Source organism: Rattus norvegicus, chromosome 1 (genome assembly GCF_036323735.1).
Source record: "Rattus norvegicus strain BN/NHsdMcwi chromosome 1, GRCr8, whole genome shotgun sequence".
In the NCBI taxonomy this organism is placed as follows: Eukaryota; Metazoa; Chordata; class Mammalia; order Rodentia; family Muridae; genus Rattus; species Rattus norvegicus.
In genome coordinates, this window is record NC_086019.1 from 140,408,146 (window position 1) to 140,421,488 (window position 13,343).

Sequence of the window (13,343 nt, forward strand, 5' to 3'; positions counted from 1 at the left end):
ATAATTATACAAAGTTAACATATTAATATGAAATATAAAACACTCCTAAAATTAGTTACATTCTTATACAGCAAAAACAATAATGCAGGTATTTGAAAGTATGAAAATATTCTATGAAACAATATAATCAATGGACTAATCCTTCTGTAGCACATATCATGGACATTAGAGAATCGACCTTTACCAAACAGCTGAGTAATCATTGATCTATATTAAAGACTAAAAATCAATACAATATACTCAATTTTTGCCATAATCATCCATTAAGTAAAATTTTTATTCTATGACAATTTCCAATGGTATGTTTCTGGAATAAAGAACTTGATCATAAAATTTATACAAAGTATTAAAATACAGGCAAGTTCATTTTAATTCTAGAAAATAAAGTGGCAAACTGAAATATCCTAGTGTGTGGTGTGGAAGAATGTTGTACTTGCTGGTGCCTCTGGCCTCTCACTTCTACAGAAGTGAAGGTTGAAATGCCATATGTAAAATCACTTACCAATGAGAAACATTATTTAGGTATTGGTGTTAAAAGAAGAATAGTTAAATATATTAAATATAAGCTAACTACCAAAAGAAATACACAAGAAAAAGACACATTCATAGATCAAGGGCATATATACCTGTGCTAATATAAACGGGTAGGTAATATTCAATACAGAGACCTACACAATTATCTAATTATGTAAAAACAATAAATGAAATAGATTTCTAAGCAACCATAAAAATTATTTCTACAGTGGTTCAATCATCATTGTAAAGACCTCTTAGCAAAAACACATAACACATGTTTTTCCATCTTTTTCTTATCTATGAATCCACCCTGGAAAATCTCCACAAATATATTCAAAGAGTTATTTAAGACAATATTCATTTGGCAGAGTTTATAAGAGTAAAAGCATGCAAACAATTTTACTGTTCATTATTAGGGCGATTAAACTTTCTATTTTAATACAGTGGGATACTCTCTGTCTCCTAAAGTGAATTAAGAAAGATCTGATTATTTATGAACATGAAAGCAAGTGGTGACGCCGACATGGAGGAAAAACAGTATTTAAGATGCTAAGATGCTCAAAACCGCAGTGCAGTTTTATTTTTAAATACATAATCGATATCTAGAATGAGAGGAAAATTTTTTGATTCCTGCAGGAATGGGAAGGATGTAGAAATCATGCCATAATTTAATTAAAATTGAACCAAAGCTTGTAACAAAGGAAAGACTTAGGAGGCTGCAGATGTGGCTCAGTGGTAAAGCCCTTGGCAAGCAAGCCTGACAAACTGTTGGGATTCCTAGAACCCCACATAAGAACTGAGGGACTTGCTTGCAGAGAAGCCTGTGCTGTGAAGTATGCCTTGCCTCAGGTCTGTATGAGACAAAGATGAAAATGTGGGATGTATCCCATTACTGGGAATTGAAGACAGGAGTTCCTCTCTGCAACCTGACTAGCAGACGAGCCAAAATGTTGGACTCCAGGTTCACAGAGAGACCCTTCCTCTTGTGGGAGAGTCAGGGACATGCTAAGTAAAGCAGACATGACCTCTCTTCTGGGAATATATTTGGAATTATTAAAGGCACAGGGGATGTGGAGAGGTTAATGGGAAGTAAATTGGGAGGTGCCAGAGGAAAATAGCTTATGAGAGCCATGAGACCCGTTAGGAATTCATGCTCCTTTTATTCCAAGAATAGAACGGCCAGGCACTTTAAGTTGATGTTCATGAGTGGTGTGGATACAGGTGGCTATTAAGAATATAAAACTGGAGTGAGAAGCAATTAGTGACTGGAAAAAGGAGTTAGTGAACAAGGGGAAAAAATGGAGACAAGATGTAATCTATGTTCAAGGCAACACAAGGTATCCAATGTGCAGCTGCTTGTTGACACAACAGCATGTGCCAATAATATCAGAGAAAAGAATCAAAATGGGATGTATCAGTTGGGATACACTGTTGAAACTCATAGTCTTGGGAAATCCTAGGCAAGTTTCCATAATACCATGGTCTATATTGTTAATGCCAGAGGCAGCAGAGCAGAAAGTCATTTGACTGTAAGCTGGGGAGTGGCAGTCACCTTGCCCTAAGTTGTTTAGAGAAATAGACTTTCCATACATTAGATCCAAAGCCAAGAATTCTTTAATCACTTGGTTCTTTTCAGTTACAGTAGATTATAGTAAACAAGAAGGAAGAACAGGATTCAAACTAGAAGAATAAGGTTTGTCTCTATTCTGAGACCTTGTAGCCATTTAGACTCCTCTATCCTGTCCTCAAACAGGACTTTGTATGAGCATGTCATCACTGATCCTCAGGGAAAAACAAAAAAAAAAACAAAAACAAAAACAAAAACAAAAAACAAAAAACCAAAAAAAATCAACCCTGTGATTTGTAGATTTCCAATTTCTGCAGTTTTAAGGCTCCCATCATAGACAATTTAAAAGTACCAATGCAATTTCAACCTACTCACTAAATCTCCAAAGATGTGTCAGTTCCAACAAGTCAATATGAACTTCTTTTAGCACACTACTGCTTCAGAGACTCAACTTTCCTATCTGAAACATAGGAATCACACATCTGTCCATGCAAGGGTTGAGAGGTAAAATGCTCAGTATGAGGTGTGGTGACTTGACAGAGAATGTCTTGCATAGGGTCCTGTGTTTGAATACTTGGTCCCTGTTGTATGCCCTGTTTAGGAAGGTTATACAACTTTTAGAACATGAAGTATTTCTGGAGGGACTACAGCACTGGGGATGAACTTGGTGAATTTACAGTGTCCCTTCACTTCTAGTTTTTTTTCCTGTTTTCTGGTGTGTCAGTAAAATATGAATGACCTGTTTCCTGTCCCAGACAGGTGACATACCTCCCTACGGTTATGGACTTGCTCTCTTGAACCATAAGCCCAAATAAGCGCTTTCGATATGATATCCTGCATCAATATATAATGTGAAACTGATCAAGGAAGACACCCAAAATTCAATCCCAGGCTTCCATGTGCATGCACACCCAAACATATCTATGTTTTGTATATGTGTGTTTCTCATCCCCTGTATTTTATACTTGGAAATACCATGACAGTAAAAATGTAAGTCATTGCTGGTTATGACTGCCCCACTGGTTATGACTGCTCTGTTAATTAGAAGCATCTCTCTAATGCTTAGGGATGAAATTAGACCTAAAAACACAAAGGAGAGTTTCAAAGGCCTGTAGTGTTTCAAAGAATCCCCGAGGATATTTCTCTCTCTGGTAGATTCTTTGGCTTTGCCAGCAGAAGTTACACATCCCAAGGGAAACTAACCTACAATATGAATCTTGTCCTTCTACTTGGAGAGAATCCCCACCCATTCAAAAAAAAATCCTGTTCATTTTTTTAATAACATTTAAGCAAGAATGACAATATTTAAATTTCATGTTTAGGATAATTGACACAGCCACCCTATTTTGCCTGATGATTAATGACTTCCCCTTTGCTTTACTCTTCTTCTTCCTTCTTCTCTTCTTTTTCTCACTTCAACACATTCATCTCTGTTCTCATTTGCTTTAATGCCTTTTCACTTGCCTTATCTTTTTCTTCCAAAGCCAAAATAACGAGGCCCATTATTCTTATCTAACCCTCTTCCCACTTCCCTATCTCCAGAATGGATTCTCCTTAACCAGTGGGTCATTGATCTATGTTTACAAGGCCACACTGGGTCTTTATTACTCTGCTCATTTGTCTTGTTCCGGGAAAAGGATTAGCTCTGTCACTGTGTCATCATTAAAGGCACAGAAAAACTGGAGTTTGAGGGAGTATATAATGAACACATTTAATAAATTTTGAAAAATCAGCTGAAAGTCACTTCTTTAACTTTCTCTCCTGAATTAAAAGGAACAGAAAACAAAATGAAAATATAGACTCCTATTTATGTTCCTTTGTACACAGTCTGTCTTATTAAGTTTTTAGCTATTAAATAGATGGAGTTAAAGGATGGAACTTGCTGACTCATGTCTTCCCTGGGAAGGAACCATATCACTATATCATATATTTATTACTCTAGTTTGCAGCCTACTATTCTTTATATAGTTTACCACTTAAATCTACACATTATAAATAACTCCATAGTATTTAGAAATATGAATTATTGAATGGTTGAAGTAGAAGACCAAATCCATAATGTTCACTTTTCCAGAGGACACAAGTCAAATTCTCATTGAGATTGGCACCATTTTCTTTCTATATCATCATCATCACCATCATCATCATCATCATCATCGTTGTTGTTGTTATTATTATTATTATTATTATTATTATTATTATTATTATTATACTCCAGATTTTATTCCATTCTTGGTCTACCCTCCAATTGGATTGTTTCATACCCCATACCTCCTCCCTATCCCCTGTCTCCACAAGGATGTCCCCACCTCACCTGTCCCACCAGACCTCTAAACTCCCTGGGGCCTCTAGTCTCTTGAGGGTTAAGTACATCTTCTCTAACCGAACTCAGAATGATGCAGAAGTCAACCATTTTCAAGCTGTCAGAAGGTAACAACTGTCATTGTGTCTGTAAATAGAACACTTATATGTGTTGTAAGAATAAAAGTCACAACTATCACAGACAATTGTACAGAGGCATCATTAAACACTGAGTTGCTAAGAACCCTCAGGATTTAAAGGTGTTTACTACCAAGTCTGACAACCTGAGTTCCAAATTCCAAGAACACATGTCTAGAGGAAAAAAGAGTCCCTGGTATGCAGTTCTCTGATCTCTTAGGCACTGTGGTCCAAGCATACCCTATCTCTATCTCCCCCTCCCACAAACTTCCAAAGGGCTACAGACATCCTACTAATGTATTTATATTTGGGAAAATGACTTCCTCAAAGAGCTGCACTCTTACACTCTCATATACCTTGAAACATTATCACCCTTTGACTTGAGTACAACGTGTCCCTTAAGGAAATAGAAAATAAAGAAAATGTGAAACGTGTGTGTGTGTGTGTGTGTGTGTGTGTGTGTGTGTGTGTGTGTAGCATTCAATATATAGGCAATGGGACATTATCTAATCATTGTAAAGAAGAAAAACTTACAATTCTTTAGAGCATAGATGAACATAGGGAATCTCATGTTAAATGAGAACACACACATACAGAGACATGTACACAGACTATGTTGCTTCATGGTTTTACTGATATGAGGAACCTGAATTTTTAAACTCACAGAAAGATAGAAAGTTAGCAGTCAGATGGAAGTTGGAGAAAAAGTAAAAATGGAAGAAATGCAAACAAGGCACTCACTGTGAAAATAGTGATTTGGAGACATTAAAATGCAGAGTATTACACACTGAAATTTGGTGGAAAATAGATTTATACTTTCTCACCACCACACATGCTCCCATAAATAGTAAGCATGGGAGATGACTGATAGATTGATAAGATTGATGGTAGTTTATTTTCCATTGTATACCAATGCCAGCTCATGCTGTATTCCTTAGGACATCTTAAGTTTTACTTGTCAATAATACTTTAGTAAAGCAAGAGAAACTGAGAGTCCTAACCTGTTGCAAGTATTTATAAATCCACTCTGGACTTCTCTCTCTCTCTCTCTCTCTCTCTCTCTCTCTCTCTCTCTCTCTGTTGTAAAATTATATTAAATGGTTTTCTTTTACCCTAGTAGACCCAATATTCCAGTGCCCCAAGATATCTGTTAGATATCTTGCTAGAAACACATATCCCAATTCCGTGGCATCCCAGTGTCTCTGCTGCCACACACTCGCCCAAACTCAATTCTCCACAAGAAAGAACACACGACACAATAACCTCTGATTCAATTGATAAGATATAATTGCCCACCTCAACATACAAAGATCTATACATATCCATCCCTTAAGAATATTCATAATGAGGGCTGGGGATTTAGCTCAGTGGTAGAGCGCTTGCCTAGCAAGCGCAAGGCCCTCGGTTCGGTACCCAGCCTCAAAAAAAGAAAAAAAAAAGAATATTCATAATGGCCTCCCCCATGGAGAGCTCAAACGCAGACCCCCAGGAGCAACCTCAGGCCCGGGACCAGAGTTAAGACCAACTTTTCTGCTCCAAGTGACCTGCCTGGTGGACTCAGGACACACAGACGCAAAATTACTCTGGGACTGGACACTTCCGGTTTTTAGCTGGAGCCCTAACCTCGCTGATCCCTGCCCACAGCTCCCTGCTCCCAAACCCCATGGGAGAGAGAGCTCAACGCCCAGACAAGTGGGCACCCCTGAGACTGTACAGTGGGAGAGACCACCAATACTACCCACCCTTACCCACCTCCCTGGCCCAAGAGGATACTGTATAGGGCCTCTGGGAACAGAAAGATAGGGGCACTCAAGCGGCAGGTCCCCTGCAGACCAGACACAACCCGGATCTGAACAGACCTGGACAACAACTCCCTGCACCCAAATCCTATGGGAGAGAGAGCTAAACCTTCAGAGGGGCAGACACGCCTGGGAAGTCAAAAGAGACTACACTCTGCCCACATTTCTGACTCCAGAGGAAAACACCTAATACCATCTCGGACCGCTGTGCACAGGGGCCAGGGAAAAGGTGGGGCAGGTCCTTCTGGTTGCCACCCTCACAGCGAGCTCAAATGCAGTCCATCACGAGCAACTCCAGGCCCGGGAACAGAGGAAAGACAAACTTTTCTGCTCCAAGTAACCTGCCTGGTGGACCCAGGATACACGCCCACAGGAACAGCTGAAGACCAGTAGACAGGAAAAACTACATGCCCGAAAGCAGAACACTCTATTCCCATAACTGGCTGAAAGAAAACAGGAAAACAGGTCTACAGCACTCCTGACACAGAGTCCTATAGGACAGTCTAGCCACTGTCAGAAATAGCAGAACAAGGTAACACTAGAGACAACCTGATGCCGAGAGGCAAACACAAGAACCCAAACAACAAAAACCAAGACTACAGGGCATCACTGGAGCCCAATTCACCCACCAAAGCAAACACTGAATATTCAAACACACCAGAAGAACAAGATTTTGATTTTAAATCACATTTGATCATGATGATGGAGGACTTCAAGAAAGACATAAAGAACTCCCTTAGAGAAATGCAGGAAAACATAAATAAACAAGTAGAAGCCTATAGAGAGGAATCACAAAAATCCCTGAAAGAATTCCAGGAAAACACAATCAAACAGGTGAAGGAATTAAAAATGGAAATAGAAGCAATAAAGAAAGAACAAAGAGAGACAACCCTGGATATAGAAAACCAAAGGAAGAGACAAGGAGCCATAGATACAAGTATCATCAACTGAATACAAGAGATAGAGGAGAGAATCTCAGGAGCAGAAGATACCATAGAAATCAATGACACAGCTGTCAAAGATAATATAAAATGGAAAAAGCTACTGGTCCAAAACATACAGGAAATCCAGGACTCAATGAGATCAAACCTAAGGATGATAAGTATAGAAGAGAGTGAAGAATACCAGCTCAAAGGACCAGTAAATAACTTCAACAAAATCATAGAAGAAAACTTCCCTAAACTAAAGAAAGAGATACCCATAAAAATACAAGAAGCCTACAGAACTTCAAAAAGATTGGACCAAAAAGTAAATCCTCCTGTCACATAATAGTCAAAACACCAAATGAGCAAAACAAAGAAAGAATATTAAAAGCAGTAAGGGAAAAAGGTCAAGTAACATATAAAGGTAGACCTATCAGAATTACACCAGACTCCTCACCAGAGACTATAAAAGCCAGAAGATCTTGGACAGAGGTCATACAGACCCTAAGAGAACACAAATGCTAGCCCAGGTTATTGTATCCAGCAATACTCTCAATTAACATAGATGGAGAAACCAAGATATTCTATGACAAAACCAAATTTACACAATATCTTTCTACAAATCCAGCCATACAAAGGATAATAAATGGTAAAGCCCAACATAAGTAGGCAAGCTACACCCTAGAAAAAGCAAGAAACTAAATGTCTTGGCAACAAAACAAAGAGAAGAAAATGACACAAACATAAACTCACATCCAAATACAATACAATAGGAAGCAACAATCACTATTACTTAATATCTCTCAAAATCAATGGACTCAACTCACCAATAAAAAGGCATAGACTAACAAACTTGCTAGGCAATGAGGACCCTGCATTCTGCTGCTTAAAGGAAACACACCTCAGAGACAAAGACAGACACTACCTCAGAGTGAAAGGCTGGAAAACAACTTTCCAAGCAAATGGTCTGAAGAAGCAAGCTGGAGTAGCCATTCTAATATCAAATAAAATTGATTCTCAACTAAAAGTCATCAAAAAAGATAAGGAAGGACATTTCATATTCATCAAAGGAAAAATCCACCAAGATGAACTCTCAATCCTAAATATCTATGCTCCAAATACAAGGTCACCTACATACGTAAAAGAAACCTTACTAAAGCTCAAAGCACACATTGCACCTCACACAATAATAGTAGGAGATTTCAACAGCCCACTCTCATCAATGGACAGATCATTGAAAGAGAAATTAAACAGAGACAGAGAGAGACTAAGAGAAGTCATGAAACAAATGGGCTTAACAGATATTTATAGAACATTCTATCCAAAAAAAAAAAAAAAAGAAAAGAAAAAGAAAAAGGATATTCCTTCATCTAAGTACCTCATGGTACTTTCTCCAAAATTGACCGTATTTGTCATATAACAGACCTCAACAGATACAGAAAGATAGAAATAATCCCATGCATCCTATCAGACCACCATGGGGTAAAGCTGGTCTTCGGCAACAATAAGGAAAGAACGCCCACATATACATGGAAATTGAACAATGCTCTACTCAATGATAAACTGGTCAAGGAAGAAATAAAGAAAGAAATTAAGACTTCTTAGAATTTAATGAAAATGAAGATACAACATACCCAAACTTATGGGACACAATGAAAGCTGTGCTAAGAGGACACCTCATAGCTCTGAATACCTGCAGAAAGAAACAGGAGAGAGCATATATCAGAAGCTTGACAGCACACCTAAAAGCTCTAGAACAAAAAGAAGCAAATACACCCAGGAGGAGTAGAAGGCAGGAAATAATCAAACTCAGAGCTGAAATCAACCAAGTAGAAACAAAAGGACCATAGAAAGAATCAACAGAACCAAAAGTTGGTTCTTTGAGAAAATCAACAAGATAGATATACCCTTAGCCAGACTAACAAGAGGACACAGAGAGTGTGTCCAAATTAACAAAATCAGAAATGAAAAGGGAGACATAACTACAGAATCAGAGAAAATTCAAAAAACCATCAGATCTTACTATAAAAGCCTATATTCAACAAAACTTGAAAATCTGCAGGAAATGGACAATTTCCTAGACAGATACCAGGTACCAAAGTTAAATCAGGAACAGATAAACCAGTTAAACAACCCCATAACTCCTAATGAAATAGAAGCAGTCATTAAGGGTCTCCCATCCAAAAAGAGCCCACGTCCAGATGGGTTCAGTGCAGAATTCTATCAGACCTTCATAGAAGACCTCAGACCAATACTATCCAAACTATTCCACAAAATTGAAACAGGTGGAGTGCTACCGAATTCCTTCTATGAAGCCCCAATTACTCTTATCCCTAAACCACACAAAGAACCAACAAAGAAAGAGAACTTCAGACGAATTTCCCTTGTGAATATCGACTCAAAAATACTCAATAAAATTCTGGCAAACCAAATCCAAGAGCACATCAAAACAATCATCCACCATGATCAAGTAGGCTTCATCCCAGGCATGCAGGGATGGTTTAATATACAGAAAATCGTCAACATAATCCATTACATAAACAAACTGAAAGAACAAAACCACATGATCATTTCATTAGATGCTGAAAAAGCATTTGACAAAATTCAACACCCCTTCATGATAAAAGTCCTGGAAAGAATAGGAATTGAAGGCCCATACCTAAACATAGTAAAAGCCATATACAGCAAACCAGTAGCTAATATTAAATTAAATGGAGAGAAACTTGAAGCAATCCTACTAAAATCAGGGACTAGACAAGGCTGCCCATTCTCTCCCTACTTATTCAATATAGTTCTTGAAGTTCTAGCCAGAGCAATCAGACAACAAATGGAGATCAAAGTGATACACATTGGAAAAGAAGTCAAAATATCACTATTTGCAGATAGTATATTTAAGTGATCCCAAAAGTTCCACCAGAGAACTACTAAAGCTGATAAACAACTTCAGCAATGTGGCTGGGCATAAAATTAACTCAAATAAATCAGTAGCCTTCCTCTACACAAAAGAGAAACAAGATGAGAAAGAATTTAGGGAAATGATACCCTTCCTAATAGTCCCAAATAATATAAAATACCTTGGTGTGACTTTAACAAAGCAAGTGAAAGATCTGTATGATAAGAACTTCAAGCTTTTGAAGAAAGAAATCGAAGAAGATCTCAGAAAATTGAAAGATCTCCCACACTCATGGATTGGCAGGATTAATATAGTAAAAATGGCCATTTTGCCAAAAGCGATCTACAGATTCAATGCAATCCCCATCAAAATACCAATCCAATTCTTCAGAGAGTTAGACAGAAAAATTTGCAAATTCATCTGGAATAACAAAAAGTCCGGGATAGCTAAAACTATCCTCATAATAAAAGGACTTCTCGGGGAATCACTATCCCTGAACTCAAGCAGTATTACAGAGCAATAGTGATTAAAACTGCATGGTATTGGTACAGAAACAGACAGATAGACCAATGGAATAGAATTGAAGACCCAGAAATGAACCCACACACCTATGGTCACTTGATTTTTGACAAAGGAGCCAAAACCACCCAATGGAAAAAAGATAGCATTTTCAGCAAATGGTGCTGGTTCAACTGGAGGTCAGCATGTAGAAGAATGCAGATTGATCCATACTTATCACCCTGTACAAAGCTTAAGTCAAAGTGTATCAAGGACCTCCACATCAAACCTGATACACTCAAACTAATAGAAGAAAAAGCGGGGAAGAATCTCGAACACTTTGGCACTGGAGAAAATTTCCTGAACAAAATACCAATGGCTTATGCTCTAAGATCAAGAATCGACAAATGGGATCTCATAAAACTGCAAAGCTTCTGTAAGGCAAAGGACACTGTTAGGACATAATGGCAACCAACAGATTGGGGAAAGATCTTCACCAATCCTACAACTGATAGAGGTCTTATATCCAAAATATAAAAGAACTCATGAAAATAGAGTGCAGGGACACAAATAATCCTATTAAAAAATGGGGTTCAGAGCTAAACAAAGAATTCACAGCTGAGGAATGGTGAATGGCTGAGAAACACCTAAAGAAATGTTCAACATCTTTAGTCATAAAGGAAATGCAAATCAAAACAACCCTGAGATTTCACTTCACACCAGTGAGAATGGCTAAGATCAAAAACTAATGTGACAGCAGATGCTGGCGAGGATGCGGAGAAAGAGGAACACTCCTCCATTGTTGGTGGGATTGCAGACTGGTACAACCATTCTGAAAATCAGTCTGGAGGTTCCTCAGAAAATTGGACATTGAACTACCTGAGGATCCAGCTATACCTCTCTTGGGCATATAGCCAAAAGGTGCCCCAAAATATAACAAAGACACATGCTCCACTATGCTTCCTAGCAGCCTTATTTATAATAACCAGAAGCTGGAAAGGACCCAGATGCCCTTCAACAGAGGAATGGATACAGAAAATGTGGTACATCTACACAATGGAATACTACTCAGCTATTAAAAACAATGACTTTATGAAATTCGTAGGCAAATGGATGGAACTGGAAAATATCCTGAGTAAGGTAACCCAATACAGAAAAACACACTCAGTCATAAGTGGATATTAGCCTAAATGCTCGAATTACCCTAGAGGGACAGAATGCAGGAAACTCAAGAAGGATGCCCAAAATGCAAATGCTTCACTCCTTCTCTAAAAGGGGAACAAGAATACCCTTGCAGGGAATAGGGAAGCAAAGTTTAGAACAGAGGCAGAAGGAACACCCATTCAGAGTCTGCCTCACATGTGGCCCATACATATACAGCCACCAAAGTAGATAAGATGGATAAAGCAAAGAAGTGCAGGCTGACAAGAACCGGATGTAGATCTCTCCTGAGATACACAGCCAGAAAACAGCAAATACATAGGCGAATGCCATCATTAAACCACTGAACTGAGAACGGGACCCCCGTTGAAGGAATCAGAGAAAGGACTGAAAGTGTTTGAAGGGGCTTGAGATCCCATATGAACAACAATGCCAACCAACCAGAGCTTCTAGGGACTAAGCCACTACCCAAAAGACCATACATGGACTGACCCTGGGCTCCAATCTCATAGGTACCAATGAATAGCATAGTAAGAGCACCAGTTGAAAGGGAAGCCCTTGGTCCTGCCAAGACTGAACCCGCGGTGAACATGAATGTTTGGGAGAGGGTGGTAATGGGGGGAGGTTGGGGAGGGGAACACCCATAGTGCATGGGAGGGGGAGAGGGGGAGAGGTTAAGGGGATGTTGGTCTGGAAACCAGGAAGTGAATAACAGTTGAAATGGAAATAAGACACGCCCATCAAAAACAACGACTTTATGAAATTCGTAGGCAAATGGTTGGAACTGGAAAATATCATCCTGAGTGAGCTAACCCAATCACAGAAAGACATACATGGTATGCACTCATTGATAAGTGGCTATTAGCCCAAATGCTTGAATTACCCTAGATGCCTAGAACAAATGAAACTCAAGACAGATGATCAAAATGTGAATGCTTCACTCCTTCTTTAAAAGGGGAACAAGAATACCCTTGGCAGGGAAGAGAGAGGCAAAGATTAAAACAGAGACTGAAGGAACACCCATTCAGAGCCTGCCCCACATGTGGCCCATACATATACAGCCACCCAATTAGACAAGATGGATGAAGCAAAGAAGTGCAGACCGACAGGAGCCGGATGTAGATCGCTCCTGAGAGACACAGCCAGAATACAGCAAATACAGAGGCGAATGCCAGCAGCAAACCACTGAACTGAGAATAGGACCCCCGTTGAAGGAATCAGAGAAAGAACTGGAAGAGCTTGAAGGGGCTCGAGACCCCATATGTACAACAATGCCAAGCAACCAGAGCTTCCAGGGACTAAGCCACTACCTAAAGACTATACATGGACTGACCCTGGACTCTGACCTCATAGGTAGCAATGAATATCCTAGTAAGAGCACCAGTGGAAGGGGAAGCCCTGGGTCCTGCTAAGACTGAACCCCCAGTGAACTAGACTGGTGGGGGGAGGGTGGCAATGGGGGGAGGGTTGGGAGGGGAACACCCATAAGGAAGGGGAGGGGGGAGGGGGATGTTTGCCCGGATACCGGGAAAGGGAATAACACTCGA